Below are 16,099 nucleotides of genomic sequence, written 5' to 3' on the forward strand. Positions count from 1 at the left end.
AGCTCGTTGTTTTGATGTCTTATTGTCCTTAAAAGCAGCAGCTGGCAAAAAAAAACAACTAAGCCTTTCATTCGCCCACACTGTGAAAACACTTTAAACACGGTGAGTACACTCTTCTGCTCAAGATTTTTAATATTTGCTGTAACGCCCAAAGATACTTAACGGTTAGTCATCCTGCAAATGTCAGATCACAAAGGGAAGAAAAGACGAGCTCCTATTATCCCTAAAGAATTACAGGCCTTTTCATGGAAAATTTGTCAAAAACACGAGCAGAGGAGGAGAGTTAATATAAGAAAAAATATCCTGTGCACCACTGATCCCTGAATGCCTCTGGAAAGCTGCTCCAGCATCACTTGGACAGAGGATTTATCTGAGGAGCACACCTGTCCTCCTGCTCCACCTCCCTCCCACATTCAGCTCAGCAGGAAATTTAAAAAGCCTGTTTAAAGCATTGTGTGTTTTAGGTAGAGACAGATTGAAGCAGGGAGAGATTCATACTAAGACAGCGCCTCCAGCAAATAAGGGCTGGAATAACACATTTTAAAAGTTTTTTTTCCAGCTGGACAGAATTTGAAGAAATGTCCTAAAGGCAGACTCGTGTTCAAGAGGCCAAAAACATGCTTTGTGAGGTCACCATGACCTTGACCTTTGAACTTCATCCACACAAATATAATCTAAGTCTAAGGGAACATTTGTACTAAAAGTTGAAGATGTTCCCTCAACGTGTTCTTGAGATATCGTGTTCACAAGGCAAATAAACCCAGCTGCCTTGACCTCTGAACTTCGCCCTACAAAATCAATAAAGTTCCTCCTTGAGTCAAACTGAACCTTTTTAACAAATTTAAAGAAATTCCCTCCAGGTAGTTCTTTAACAATTTGACAGATTGAGATTTTGCACCAAATCCAAAATCATAATTAATCTATTATATATTACAAACCCATACATTTTCCTTAAATCAATAACTAGCAGTTCAGCCTAATGTGTCTGAGGTCAACACTATCGTCACGTTTCCTGTAACTCAGGTGACGTGGGTATCGTCCATCTGACATCTGTCTGCAGCCGGTCGAACACCTGTCCCCCGGTCTGCCAGTGAAGGTGACGGCCAACCTGCCGGTGGACGATCTGTTCTCCAGGGTGAGAGCGGCCACAGGCAGATATCGAGAAGCAGAGCGGCTTCTCAAGATGAAGCTTCGAGCTGCAAATCTCATTTCTTTATTTTATTCCAAAGGTTGAAAGACGAACTTTAATTTATTCAAACAACAACAGGGAAAATATTCAGTTTCCTAGAGAAACATCAGAGATCTGACCTTTTACAGCTTTTAAAGTTATTTCTATGTTCAAAATTCTAAAATAGTATTTGCACATAATGAACCTTGACATCAAATTCAACAAAGATGCAAACAAATGCTTTGCACAGAGAAAGATAGTTGTTGTTTTCTACATCTTTTCATCCAGAAAAGGAAGGAGGGATATGCAGATAGATCTCTGGAGGAAGAATTCATAAATTAACAAAGTCTATTTGTCTGGTGCAACATAAAATCCTGATTTTGATTCATGAAAATGCTTTGTTTCTCTGATTTACTTTTATATCCTTCATCCAATCACATCTGTTCCATCTGTTCTTGATTCTGATTGGTGGGGCAGGAGATATTTTTAGCCACACATATTCAATAAAAGCCGACACTCCTGAGACTTTAAATTAAGACAAACAGACAAGCCAGCACCACTGAGAAATAGCATGACACAGCAGTAGCAGTGCAATGCCGAGGGTGCTGTCAGCCACCATCCATCCTCCTGCCTCCCAGCGGGCGTCACACTCACCACCAGGCCTCTTCCACCGAGCAGGTGAATTGTTAAAAGGACGCCAGTGATCACAAAACACAAGCTTCGATACACTGAGTCAAAACTTTGGCACCAGAGAGGAGAGTAGATGCAAGTGTTTCCCATCAGAGGTCACCTACATGCGGCTGTTTCTGAGGAGGGAGGTGGTCTTCAACCTCCTGGACTCAGACATCGATGGAGGTGAACTGAACTGCTGATGAAATGACAGATATTTGCATGTCCAAACGACTCGTGTGATCTAAGTGAGTCACCGTTTTATTTGCCTCGAGGGTGAGAGATTAAAAATGTATTTATTTAATACATCACCAGGCCCCTGTGGCTGCCACCAACACAGAGGACACAACGCCATAAACAAACTTAATCCCTTAAATCAACAGAACAGAGGAAACAGGGCGGGACAGTGAGCTTATTTCAACACGCTGGGGGGGGGGCGAGGACGAAAACAAACACAGGGAGGAGTTCTGTCCGAGTGGTTTTGAAGTCTGATGGGACTCAGGTGAGTATTAGTATCAGTGATGACGTTTCAGAGACTAATGCAACAGATCAGTGGTTCCCAACCTTGGGGGTCAGGGTCCCACATGGGGGTCGTCAGATAAATCACAGGGGTCATGAGATGATTTACACAGTCGGGGGGAAAAACACGTCTGGTTCAAAATCAGTTTCTAACACTAGAGGAGCACGTAGCACTGCCATCATTACAACGATATATATGTATATAATGTTTTATCAAATCCGCCCCAAAGGTGAATGAGATCTTCTTTGGCCAATATCTCACCCGTACAACAAGTTTCTAGAAAGATCGGTTCAGTAATTATTTATGTGATCCTGCAAACAGACAAATGGACAAACTAGAATGTCTCTCGGAGCACAAATACCTGTCAAGGCCCCTTTAAATCCAATTGGAATTTAAATTCACTAGATCAAATATTTTTATTTGGAAAAGAAATATCAGTCCTATAAACATGCCTGTTTTTTTTCAACAAGATCCATGAATTATTCATTGAGAATGTTGAAAAACTATCCTGGATCCGCACCAAAATTTGATGGGTTCTTCCCGGACCAATACTACATCCTTCCACCAGGTTTCTTGATAATCTGTCACGTAGTTTTTGCGTAATGCTGCAAACTAACAAAGGAAACGCAGATGAAAACATCTCCCTGACGAAGGTAGTAATGGTCCCAAGATGTAGAAGGAAGTATTCTTAGAGGTTTGGGAAGTCAGTGACTGACGGTTTGATGGTTTTAAAGCAACAGCAAAATGTTGAGTGTCTGTTACAAATGCAACATAAATGTCCGGCACTTAGGAAGCTGAGGTAAGCATAGTAGGAAATAACTAACTAAGGAAATCCCTTTGTTCCAGAACAATGGTGCAATAGAAAATTCAATGTGTCAGTGAAGAAAAATGTGACAATAGACGGTGGAATTCACTCTTTCCTGTGATGTGATGATCTGACCGAGCGTATCTATGAACCGCACAGGAGCTACGTGTGCAGCGGGACAGGAAACAAGGACCTTTGGCACATACAGGAATGTCCGTGATGTAGACACAGCAAATCTGAACTCAAGAATGAGCGTGTACTCGAGGAGGAAATATAAACTGTTTCCAGAGTGTCTCTACACTTCCTGACTCAGTTTGGCTGCAAACATTGAGTAAATCACACAACCTCAGTGGAGCAAAGACCAAAAAACCTCCAGGAAGTTCCTTACTCCACACGCACATCCCGAATCGTACCCCTTGACGCAGCCTCTCGCCGGGTGACAATGGCAGGAACGAAAAGCCAGTGGGGGAGGATGTGTTTTGGAGGGAGGGAGCATATTGTACCTCGTTTCCTCGAGCGGTGCCGCAGAAACTGCTGAGGGCCAGCTGGGAGCCGAGAGGAGCGGCATCCGGACAGAACGTCCAAGGTCCAGAGAGTTCCCGCCGGGCGCTGACCACGTGTCCGGAGAGCCAGAGAGAGAGAGAGAGAGAGAGAGAGAGAGAGAGAGACCAAAGGAGAGATGTCGTATTGTTCTCCTCTCGCCTCCTCCTCCTCCTCCTCCTCCCCCCCTCGGCTTGAACCCACACTATTAGTGAGGCGGATTAACTCCAAGAGCGGCTGGTGCTGAGAGTCTGCAGGACTCTGTATGCAGACGCACACACATTGTGTCAATTAGGCTTTGTCCATGTGAGGCCGACTGACAGATGAAGAGGACACACTCCACAAAAAGAAACACAAACGGGCCTGGAAACTGGAGAGTTCACCCACGGATGAGTAGCTCAGTGACTCAATTCTCCAAACAGACAAATACGGCAACCACACCAAGACTATATTACATGCACACATATTTTCCGTGGTTCAGCTTCAGAGTGATGGAGCCTGAAGTCTTTCATCTGGACAGGGGTGATCTCTCTGTTTCAGTCTCCGCAGGACGGAGCGATGATCACAGGGGTAATATCTGGTTTGGAGGTGGATGTGTGAAACTTCATGGAAAACGTAGCTGCGATGACTTGAGCCGGCGCCCCCTGCCGCTCCGGGACTGATGTTTACCTGAAGATGACACGAGATGTGACAGCGAGGGGACTTGACAGGGTTGACATTTTAAAGTGAGATCCCGCCGAGGCCGGTCCAGTGGGAGTCCGGTTTCTATGGTGGAGGTGTTGGAGGGGCAGTTGTGACGGAGCAGACAGAACCGTGTGGTGCAGATATTGTTATCGGAAAAGCAGCGGATAAGAACTGGCAAATGGCGGAATTTGAACAATCTTGCATACATGTCTATAAGACTGGAGGAGGAACAAAGAATCAAGTAGATGAGCTGTTTGTGAAGAAATACATCAGAGAACTAAAAATCCATCACACTCTTGAAACTGTTTTATTCAGTCTGAATTTAAGTTCACGATCAGACTCATCCCTCTCTTTAAATCTGAACTGCACGAGCTCTGTGGTAAAAAAGAAATGTCTCTAGTTGCAGCTTACAGTTATTTGCTAAAAGATTCAGAGGTTATGTGAAAAACTTCAGTAACTTGAGTGTTTACTGATTCCTCTGTGCAGTTTGGTGCAACTTAATCTAATTTAAGGAGACTGTGGGGCCTTGGTGGAGGAATGCGCTGCCATTTTGGTTGGATATTTAGTAATAGAATTATTTTCTAGTTGATATAAACAGAGAAGGAGAAAGCTGCACATTCAGAAGATCGACCAGTAAATGTTTAAAACAAGGCGAAGAACAAGCGGCTCCACTAGTTTGGCTGAAAATGACATAAACACGACAAATAATCATGTTGTCGTCGATTGGTTTTCTGATCTACATCTCGAAAATCACAGTTTCAACAAACTGAGACTCACAACGTTCACTTCAGAAACATCTGCCACCTCAGAAACACTCAGTTTCAAAGACACTGATTAAAACACTGTTGAAACACACATTGAGAAATCTTGTAGCGTACAAAAATAATCCTCGCCTGTGAGACTGAGCCACAGCCCCGATAATTGCCGTCCTGCTCGCAGCATCAGGCCGAACCGCCGCGAGAAAAACAAACCAATTACGCCGAAACTGAGGAGGATCTGAGCCGCGCTGATGTGCGTTTAAACAGAAAACATCTTTCACAAACACAACACTCAGTTAATGGGAGCGCACGAGCCACGACAGGATTTATGTGTTCACGGTGAAGAACTGCACGATGATGGTGGTTAATTGCATCGAGATTTGGCTGCAAGGAGCGAATGTGACACAAGAGGATCAGGATCAGGGTGTCAGAGCTCTTTCAGCAGGATTCCACATTTGGCAGATAACGTGAGTGTCTATAGGTGTAAAGAGAAAGAGCGTTTTATATTGTGGAGCCTCAACGTGTGAAATGCATGATGCATATATAACGAGCTTTAGCATGGATTACTGTCAAATATGCAACATCCATCAAATATCTCTCACGGATGCCTATCGGAGAAATAATGAAGCAATCAGTGCAACCACTCAGCACGCTAATTATCAACAGTAGCCTGGGACACCCCCCCCAGCAGCATCTCACAGTGTGTGTGTGTGTGTGTGTGTGTGTGTGTGTGTGTGTGTGTGTGTGTGTGTGTGTGTGTGTGTGTGTCACATGTGCAGCAGTTTTTAAAAATGCTTTCCAGGAGAAAAATGTCTCACCACGAGACGTTTAATTACCAGAGGATGGAGAGCTTTGGTTTCGCCTGCGCCATCACTCAAGAGCTGAATTAATGAATAGGTAAACAGCAGAGGAACCAGCCACACTCAGCATGAAGTGGATGAGATCCGTGACACCACACACACACACACACACACACACACACACACACACACCCACACACACACACACACACACACACAACGGAGTCAGCGGTGTTTAATATTATGGATGAAGCGGTGGTGGTCGAGCGCCGTGGTTGGAGGCTGGAGATGGAGCTCGTGAGAAGAGCACGGGGCTTGTGGGTGATTAGTTTTTTCACAGTCTATGATTAAGTGATGATATACACCTGACACACACCCGCTTGTTCTGACTTGCAACAGGTAGAATAATGAACAACATGAGGAATATGATGAGTGCATTTCATCAGGAAAGTGTCTGAGTAAGGAGGTTTTTCCACCATGTGCCTCCAAAGCAGCTTCAATACTCCTGGGTATTCATTCTACAACTCTCCTGCAGGGACGACCGCCGTTTTTTACCTTCGCCGAGGAGGCTTTGTTCCCCCTGTTCGTTTATATGTTGGTTGTTGGTTTCGTAAGTCAGATTACACAAAACAGAACTCAGCAGGGAGTCCTCAGCAGGATGTGCTGCGAGCGGGTGGGTGTGTTGATCACGTTTCTAACACGAGACAGAAGCAAAAATGTAAAAAAAACTAAAAGAAAACAAATATCTCAGAATAAAAAAAGAGGAGCTTTACATGTAGAAGACACAGATGAAGATGTCAGGAGAGTTTCTGGTGATATGAGCTGAATCAAGAGGCCTTTACGCAGGTATACAATCTACTGAGTGCCAGTCTAGTTACAAAAAGACATTCCCTCATTTGCTATTTCCAAAATCCAAAATCCAAAATCCAATTGGGTTTAATTAGGATTAGAAACAGGGACAATAACACGTGATTCCATTCATCTACTAATCAAAACAAGCACGTATAAGCTGGTCATGGAAATATGAGCCCAAAGTGCAACCAGCAGTCTACAACCTACATTTACTTCACAATGAACAGAAACACAGAGAATTATTCACGAGTGAGAAGCAGGAACCAGCAGGTGTTTGGTGATTTTGTCAGGATAAATGACGATAAGCAAATAGTTGTAGATTCGTTTTCATTTCAGCAAAAGACAAAAGAGGTTTCCTCACAGATACTGAAGTATCCAGTGGGTTTAAACCATCGTGGAGCCGAGCTGCAGAAAGACAAAACCCACCCAGTGAAAGAAAAAACCTGTGCCAGACAAAATGAATGTCAATGGCATTCCAGTGGCCTGTTTACGGCCATCGCAGTTAAATGTCAAATGTTCGGCCCCGCGGGGACACAGAGCGGACTGGGACAGAATTTGCAGGTGTCTCTCCCTCCATCAGTCCTCTCCTCTGTCTGGTGGTGTCTGCGGGCACGGGACAACACAGCAGGACGGGCAGCAGAGGTCTATTATTAGTGAACGAGTGAAGAATGGAGGGAGTGCCCGGGGGGTGGGGGTGGGGGGGAAGCAGAGGAGCCGACTGAACCTCGCTGACATTATTTTAAGAGCTGCTGTGGTGACAAATTTCTGCAGGAGATTACTTGTGTGCCGCAGACGACAAAGTGTGTGAGTGTGCGTCGCAATTTAAAGGAGCGTTCCAGTGGTTTCACACGTTGTAGATCACAAATCACTTTGTGCTGCACGACGACCAATCTTTAACAGCAGATTTAATTGGAGATGTTTTCTGTCTACAACGCATCCATTGTTTCCCCTTTTTATGGTTCTAGAAAAAAACAAAGGCTTAAGTTTTGTGATCCGTCCAAGTCTGCAGTAATTTGTATTTAATTACATTATTGTGTTGTGGCCCGAAAGAATGAGATTGTAAATAAAAAACGGTCAGAATGAGGTCGGACTGAGACTCGGAGATTGAACCATTGAAACTCTGGTTAGTGGACGATCCACTCCTGCCCTGAGCCACAGTCACCCTAGAGTTCGGACTTCCAGAGTAAAGTGCGTGTAGCACATATACGGACCCAGTGGCCTAAAGGATAAGGCATCAGCCTCCGGAGCTGGGGATTGTGGGTTCGAGTCCCATCTGGGTCGAGATATCTTACTGCGATAACAACAACAAATTTATAATATAGTTCTGCCACCGTGTATAATTGAGAGGATGGGATAATACCAGTTGCACCACAAACACACAATCTAATTAACAGCAGCTCTACATCTCGTCTGCTGCAGAGTCATTACAGCACAAACAGCCTGCGCAGCGACCAGTGTGTCCAAATAATTTGCAGCTTCTGACAAACCCAAAACTCATCTCTTCTCCCCGAGGAACAGAGCAGGTTCATTTGGCTCGTGCCGCCTGTCATTCACAACTCACAGAAAATCTGGATGTGGGTTTGGGTCCAGAATCAAGTGGAGGTATAAATGTGGAAGACGCTAAAAAGAGGAAATACTTCCATGTCCATCTGTCCAATTATCGTCTGCTCAGATTTTGTTGTTGCCATGTTGCTCTCCTCTCTCCAGCGTCACCAACGGCCTCCCTATGCAAGAATGCCACGGTCGCCATGGTGATGTACAGCAGCTGCCGTCACCACCAGAACCGCCAACACAAACAAACAAACACAGGACAAAACCCCACTGTCTTCCTCTGCAGGTTTTTTTAAGATGCCGCTCTGCGTATGGAAATTAATTTGCGGGGCCGACACCCAGCTCCATCTTATTCAGTATAAACACTGTCTCTGATTACTAGAGATCACTTCAGCTTTCAGGCCCCCTGGGGCCACGGTTCTCCGGCTGGAGAGAGAGCGAGGAGGAGAATGAAAGCAAAACCATGTGACACCACTCTCTAATTTGGGGTGGCAAGCACAGATTGTTTTGTATTCGCCGACTTCTCTCAGCGGGGGTTAATGCGATGATAACGATGAAATGTCATCAGGACAGGTTGGGAGAGGACGACGTCAGAAAGCTGCTGTAGTTCCTTACATGTCGTCTAATGCTTCCTTGGAGAATCCCCCCTTCATGTGCTTTTGTTACGAGGAGCGTTTTGGCACGGAGCACAACTCTGTCGCAGTCTGACGAGTCCTCCTCCTTCTTCCACCTCCTATATATTACTGCTCACCTCATGTGACCTTGCTGAGGACTTGGCTCTCGTCTTTGCAGGCGCTGTACATGAGGAGCTTCGGCCCCGCTGCTCTTCAACCCATCAATCTGAGTCTCCAGCAGCCATGAAATGAGCCATATGCGACACGGGCAGGAGACGGAGAAAGAAATAATGCTTTTACACACTCGAGAGCTCCAGATTTCCTTTTTGAGGCTCGACTGGGACTCAAACAGCTCAAACAAGGGGAAGTGGAAGTCACAAATTCAAATGCTGGCTTGGGCTTTTACAAATACTGTGGGTGTGTGTTTGCATACTTAGGAAAGGAAAAGGCTTCGACTCAGGGAGCAGAGTAAAGATGACCAGGCATTAAAGACAAGATAGGAGAGCTGTTCTCCCCGTCACCTCAATCCTCCATAACAATTAGTTGCTGACAGTGACATAGGAGTCCAATAATAAGCTCTACCCCGGGGAAGGGACTCTTCATTCCACAGCATATGGTGCCAACTTAATCTGCAGCCTCTGTCACACGAGCCCGGCCACGAGACGAGGTGTGATTTCAAACGGACTGGGCTGAAAAGCGCCAACATAAAAATAACGGACGTGTGATGTAAACAGAGCACAATTTATAAATGAAAGTATCTTTGCGCTTTTTACAGTTGTGCTGAGGTTCAAAGGAAGTTGCCGTGGAAACCAGACACTCAGAGCGCTCTCTCTGCTGGTTTGATTTGACGGCCTGGCGCTTCTCCGGGTGAAGATGGCGGTGATTTTGCTTCCTCGTTAGCCGAGGCCACGACCTGTCATCCGTTAGAGGCTCGGAGTAATCCTCGCTCATAGGTGAGCCTCAGACGCCGTAATCACCGGACTGACACCTGCTACTATTGTCCCCCTCCGTCACATGACCCCCAGGGGCCGGCTCATGCTGGCTTTTGGTAACGTGCGGCTCCCGGGGGACGACTTCTCCTCCCACCAGACCTTCTCATAATCCTATTAGCCTCAGTCATCTGCACTGCATTAAAAATACGTGCTGATTGATCCGACAACACAAACCCTCTGTGTCCCGAGGCGGCCGGTTCACTTTTCACACGTGGATACAACACAACTCCCGTGAGGTTGAACCCTTCCCCAGGAGCTTTGAAAAATAATCATGCATGAAAGAGTATTAAAGGGACTCTCAGGTGTTAACAACGTAAACTAGACCTCCACATATGTTGAAGAAAGTGATAAAAACTATTTAATGGGTTCTTCCCCGGACATGAACTGAATCCTCCCCCCAAGTTTTGTTTTAATCCGTCCAGTGCTTCTTGTGTTATCTTGTTATCCAACAAATGGACATGGACGAAAACAGTTTTACCTCCTTGGTGTAGGTATAAAGAAATCCCTTCTCAGATATAGAGAAGGAAAATAATAAGTGTAGAGCGACTGTAACTGTCAAGCTTAAAGGTTTTGTCTGCAGAAAAAAAAGTAGTTTCATAGACTGAGGGAATAAAAGACAAGAGTTAAGCCCAGTCTCATGACTTCCTCTTACAAAAGGCACCAGAGAATCACTTCAGAGCATTTAGAGAAAAAGAAACTTGAAATATATCCACATATTTAAGTGGATTCATCTCCTGATTAGAGAATATTACTGTAAGATAGAGAGTAACATATATTCTCTGTCTTAAGTCATAGGCTTACAGACTCCTGTGTGAAGGAATGTGAACCTTACGACACTGAGCGCTCCATCGGGAATTATGGTGACGTGCAGAGGGATCATCCTGCAGTTACATGTTCCACCACAAAGCAGCTCTTTGTTGAGTTTAAAGCTGAAGTACAGACTGTTTTCATCTGAACAAATCTTTGGTATAAGTATGGTACTTTACTCTTAGGAGGACATCCTGGTTTCCATGTTCACCATCTGAGGTTAGCGTGTTCGTATCATAGTCTGAATAAAGATGGAGGACACGACAGCTTCTCATAAATGAAGCCAATTAAGTCTTGATCGCCTTATGATGGTTGGCAGCCCCCTCCTCCTCCTCCTCCTCCTCCTCCTCCTCCTCCATGTTAGCAGACAGGACATGGATGGAAGAAATTCTTCTCAAAGACGGTTTCTGTTATTTTAGGTAGTTCTTATGTTTTATTTCTATTAATCGCTTTCTGCTCAGATATTGGCTCCAAATTACGTCATCGGCACAAGATGGCAGCGTTTGAATCTGGGACCTTTTGGCTTCATTTCTTGATAGTGGGAGGGAGTGGAGATACATCGTCCATCTTTATACGGTTAGGGTTACGGCTAACATGCTAATATTTAGCTAGATGAAGACGCCAAGAAACAAGTGATCACTTTACCTAGTTCCCCTTTTGACATTTTCATCAATGAAGTGAAACTCTCAGTCAAAGCTCCATAATTTGATCAAAAGTCTGGACATTTTTCAAAAGCTTTAAAAACGAGCAGCTTCATGGATTTTATCATGTCTCCGGGGATCTACAGCAAATATCGCTCAGCTCGGTGTATTAGCTCGATCAAATGCACCTAAAAATCTCTAAAGCAACAATTCAGAAATCACCGTACATAACTCATTCGCTGAGGCTTTCTGCTGCAAAGGACCCGTCGGGCCCTCGGGTCCCTCTTGGCACAGAGGGTGACCATCAGTGGGCGGAGGTGCAGATTGAAGTGGCATGGCTGCAGCTGAGGAATGTGAGGAATTCCCCCTGTAAACACCTCATGCTCGGACGGTCGCCACTCTCTTATCTCACCCTGCCCATCGCCCCCTTTAATCACCATAATGGTTGGTTATTCATTACCAGTTCCCTCCCCCCTCTTCTTCCTCTATCTGTCTTTCCTGTGACCTCTGCTCCTTCACTCGGGGCAGGTGAGCTTCCTGCCTCCCCCACAAACCCCCGTCTGTTGTTTACCTGAGGCCCCACATGGTATTATCCCCTGTGAAACCCCCAGAGGGCAAACAAGCCTCCTCTGACACCACTGGACAGTAGAATGGCTTTCAAATGTCAAGACCTTGAGAGAAAGAGGTTTTTCTGTTATGTTTTTTGAAGCCAAGCAGTTGTGCAGAACCGGCCCAGGCTCCTTCTGGTCCGGTGGGAACTCTCTTTAGCTGATAGGATCATAAGTGGCTAAAGGGGGTACATTTTTTTTATTTTTCTTCGTGGTTGAATAAAGCGGCTTTCGCTTGCTTTTCAGCGTGGCACCTCCCCCCATGGTTCCTGTGTGTGAGCCCCTCTCCCAGCTTAAATGAAAGTAATTTCGAAAGCAGCTGAGCGCCTTTGTTAAGGCTTCGTGGCATTTAGAAAAAAAACGCAGGAAGAAGAAAAAACCAGACACAAGCTGGCTTTTGCTGAGGTGAAATCCTGTTTGGGCCACTCGCTGTTTGGTCAGGCTGGAGGAAGGTGCGAAGTCCATCCTGAGCACATGGTGTGTAGCATGAGGGGGCCCGCGGGGGGCATTCCTCCTCGTGTACCACTCTCCAGCGGACATGACGGATGCTTATGCACAAGCATGAAACCTGCTCACAGTGTCGCTGCCACATTCCCCCCCCCAAACGTTCCCAGCAGCTCAGACTTTCTGTGGCAGGAGACCGAAACCAGATTTTTCCATTTTCCTGGAACGTCCCTGATAAGTTTGTTTCAGGCTCTGGACGGGAAACTGATATTTTCCGAGTGTTGTTCAGTTTTAACGTAGACTTTTGCTGACGTTGGTGATAAAACAGCAGCTGCAGAGATTCTTCCTCACGTTGACAGTAGATATCTCAGCACATAGAGAAGTGATGAAATGTACTGGTGGACACTTCACCCTCCGGTCGGCAGGATTCGTTATTAGCGTGACCTTTGTGAGGAGGCGTGAACAGCGTCAAGCAGATTATTCTAATTATCAATTATTCTTCTGACAAACTCCTTCAGATGACGGGTTCTGTCCGATGAATTCTTCCTGACAACTGATGACCAGAGCCCAGAGAAGGTTTTAGCATTTTTTAGCCATGCTAGTTGAATAGCAATACATATTTCAACAGGTATTAGATGAAGATGAATGCTACAGACTTTGGTGATCCCCTGATCCTCCAGTGAAACCTTCAGGTTGACATTTGTGTCTTTTGTTAAACATCTCAACACCTTCTGTTGTGAGGTTTCCAAACATCAGCGTTCTGCTTCGGATGAACTTTAATAACATTGATAATCCTTTGACATTCCTCTAAAGGCCATCAAATCATTTGACCTCAAACAATATCAATCAACCAAATTCAGTCCAGTGAAAAGTTTCTGAATAACACGAGAGTTCGGAATCACTGACGTCAACAAGCAAACCTGCAACCGGGAGAAAGAAGAAGAAGCAGCTACGGCACAAATCACCATCATCATGTACCAAAGTCACATGATATTTCTCTGGTTATATACGAGCTTCATGCACCGAGCGTACATGTCCTCATTAGTGTTAAGTGCTGCGCTCGTATGTCCCCTAATACCCATTCATGGCATCACAGCATGTCAGCTCGCCCTGAGGAAGCTGTCAGCCACATATGTCAATACCCCCACTGACCCCCACTCCCTCCCCCCCCCCAAACCACTGCACACATGGCACTGGAGGATTGTCCCCTCAGAACAAAGGAGCGGGGGGTTTCTGTGGAGAACACGCAGCCCAAACATTCCTGTCTCAATGGGGCGAGTGGCCGGCAGGTTCAATTAGAAAACACTTTAAACTGTGTTTCTATGTGATGCCACTGTTCCTGGAAACAAAGCTGCAGCTCCCACATTCAAACGGGCTGTTTGGTGACGCCGGCTTGTTGCTGCTGGTCTTTAGCTTCTCCCATTATCTGCTTTGTTGCTGCCATGTTGCCTCAGACATAAAAAACACTTGAAGGGCCACTCCGGGGTGGAGAGCTTCAGGTTGGGAGATTTATGTCTTTTCCCTCTGCTGGAAAAAACTTTATGATCTCAAGTTAAACCAGTGAATGAACCGAGGTGACAGGAAGCAACATGTGAGGAGTCTTTAGCAAAGTGTCGCCCAAAGTCTGAGGAAACAGTTCAGACAACATTTTGACTATGACCCTACATTTTGAGGATTTGTAGAGAGAAACTGAGACAATGTTGAATCCCACACAGAATATAATCGAATATATCTTTCCAGTGAAAATGTGACTTTCAAGGAATCTTCCTCGGCAGCAGCTCAACTTCTGATGAAGACATCTGTCTCCCTGTCTCCCTGTCCCTCTGTCTCTGTCAGTATCTATATAAATGCATTGATCCTGCTCTGATTTGATGGATTCAGATGCGTTGCAGTGTTGCTCGGACGCAGCACTAACAGAGATTTGATGCTTTTCTCTGTGACTGTCATGAAACCTGGAAACCTGTCAGCCAGGGTTTGGACAAATCAGATGCTGAACATGATCAATACGGTGAAGTGAGAGCGGCTGATAAACCCCAGCAGAGGCTGAGCTGTCAAACGGGGAGAAATACACGGATCGTACTCACCTATTACACAAGGTGCGTCGCAACGTCGGGTACTTGGCGTATCCGAGGGGAAATGAACACTTCACAGCATCCAGGCGCACATGTTGCCAGTCACCGCGGGGGGAAATGAGCCAGTGGAGACCGGGCAGAGGGGCTGCAGGAGCGGGCTGTGACTGTGGGTCCCCCCCGGGCCCCTGGGAGGCGACACGGTGCGTCCAGGCGCTGGATGAGATGCGCAGGGCGCCACCCTTCGCTGGACCTCCGGGGACGCACCTCTCTTCTCCTCTCTCTCTCTCTCTCTCTCTGTCTCTCTCTCTCTCTCTCTCTCTCTCTCTCTCTCTCTCTCAGCCTTGACGCCGTAAATAACGGGACGTGCACAGCCTCTCTCCGCCTTCACGGCTGCGTGATCCGCGGCCGCCGGTTGCCGCTGGAAGTGGGATCCGCGGTGCGCAATTACGAGGCGCGCAGGACGCCGGTGCCACCCACGACAGGAGGGTTTGTGTGGCGAGTGTACGGACTGGGAATCTTAATGAGGACTGCTGCAGAGTTTCCTCCCCGAGCGGAGACTCATGCTCCCTCTCTCTCCCCTCTGTGTGTGTGTGTGTGTGTGTCCCGACAGGAAAAGCTGAAAGTTGCCTCACTGAGGAGGAAGAGCAGCGGGATGAGGAGCGATGGAGGCGTCAGTGAAACGCGACTCCTCCAGCAGGTCACCTGGAGAGAGAGAGAGAGAGAGAGAGAGAGAGAGGAGGAGGGGGAGCAGCTCACCTCCAGGAGACACCTGTTGAATGGGAGCAGCTCAGACATCTTGACCCCGAGAGGACAAACTAACTGTTGAATTGTCTCCTCTACAATATGTCTCCTGTTATTGTGCAGCTTCACATGACAGCTGCAGGGAGAAGAGGATGTTCTGCACAGACACTAAACATGAATGTGAAGAGGTTGCATGATTCATCATGTTTTAAATCATGAACTTCTCACAAAATACTTCTTGCGTCATCTGAAATGCAACAAATTGCTTGGTCTTTATTTCATTATCGTCTAATGCTTTTTAAATACTGTTTGGCTCTTGGTCATACATGATTTGTGACTCATGCATGTAACCATTTTCACATGCAATTGATGTGAACTGATCTGATTTGTAAAATAAGATAGATAGTATGATTTTAAGACCTTTAAAACAACTAATTTACATGTACAATTTCTGCCCTGAGGGACTCCTAAATATTATTTTTGTGCAAACCTCTACAGGTGACCTATATGATATATATATACACATCATGTGCCCCCTGTCAGCCCAGCTCGTCCTCCTTAACTCCGTCACCTCTCAAACAGCAGCTCAACACATGAGTCTGTCAGCTGGTCCTGTCCACTCTGAGGTTAAACCACTTATCCGTCCATATGGATGGAAACTGGGGCGTCTGACCTCAGCTGACACCCTCGAATGAAACTGCATCACTGCATCAAAGCCCCTGAATCAGCAGCAGGTAAACAGAATCTGGTGTTTACTGTCCGGGGGAGATGAACAGCCGATACTCATAATCACTGGGTGGGGGAAAACATGTTTGTTTTAACCAGGTCTTAGA

At 46.0% G+C, this 16,099-nt stretch overlaps 1 protein-coding gene, 1 long non-coding RNA gene and 1 other non-coding gene across 6 annotated transcripts in view; 2 read left to right on the forward strand and 1 right to left on the reverse strand.

Annotated features, from left to right (window-relative positions):
* The window catches only part of tmem108 (transmembrane protein 108), a 40,588-nt gene extending 25,471 nt beyond the window's left edge, over positions 1–15,117 (reverse strand). For 3 of the 4 annotated variants that reach the window (XM_035142563.2, XM_035142568.2, XM_035142566.2), the window contains exon 1: positions 14,538–15,117. The gene's annotated coding sequence lies outside the window, so the exon portion shown is untranslated. Of the gene's footprint in view, positions 1–3,665; positions 3,852–14,537 lie in introns of those variants that run through there. The other variant, XM_035142564.2, reaches the window with a different exon arrangement.
* Positions 8,005–8,077, forward strand: trnar-ccg. Its single transcript has one exon. It is a non-coding gene; the product is annotated as a tRNA-Arg (tRNA).
* On the forward strand, positions 14,872–15,714 carry LOC118098580. The gene is made up of 2 exons (XR_004694181.2): positions 14,872–15,011; positions 15,136–15,714. It is a non-coding gene; the product is annotated as an uncharacterized LOC118098580 (long non-coding RNA).
* The last annotated feature ends 385 nt before the right edge of the window (positions 15,715–16,099 follow it).

This window comes from Hippoglossus stenolepis, chromosome 19 (assembly GCF_022539355.2).
Source record: "Hippoglossus stenolepis isolate QCI-W04-F060 chromosome 19, HSTE1.2, whole genome shotgun sequence".
Lineage (NCBI taxonomy): Eukaryota > Metazoa > Chordata > Actinopteri > Pleuronectiformes > Pleuronectidae > Hippoglossus > Hippoglossus stenolepis.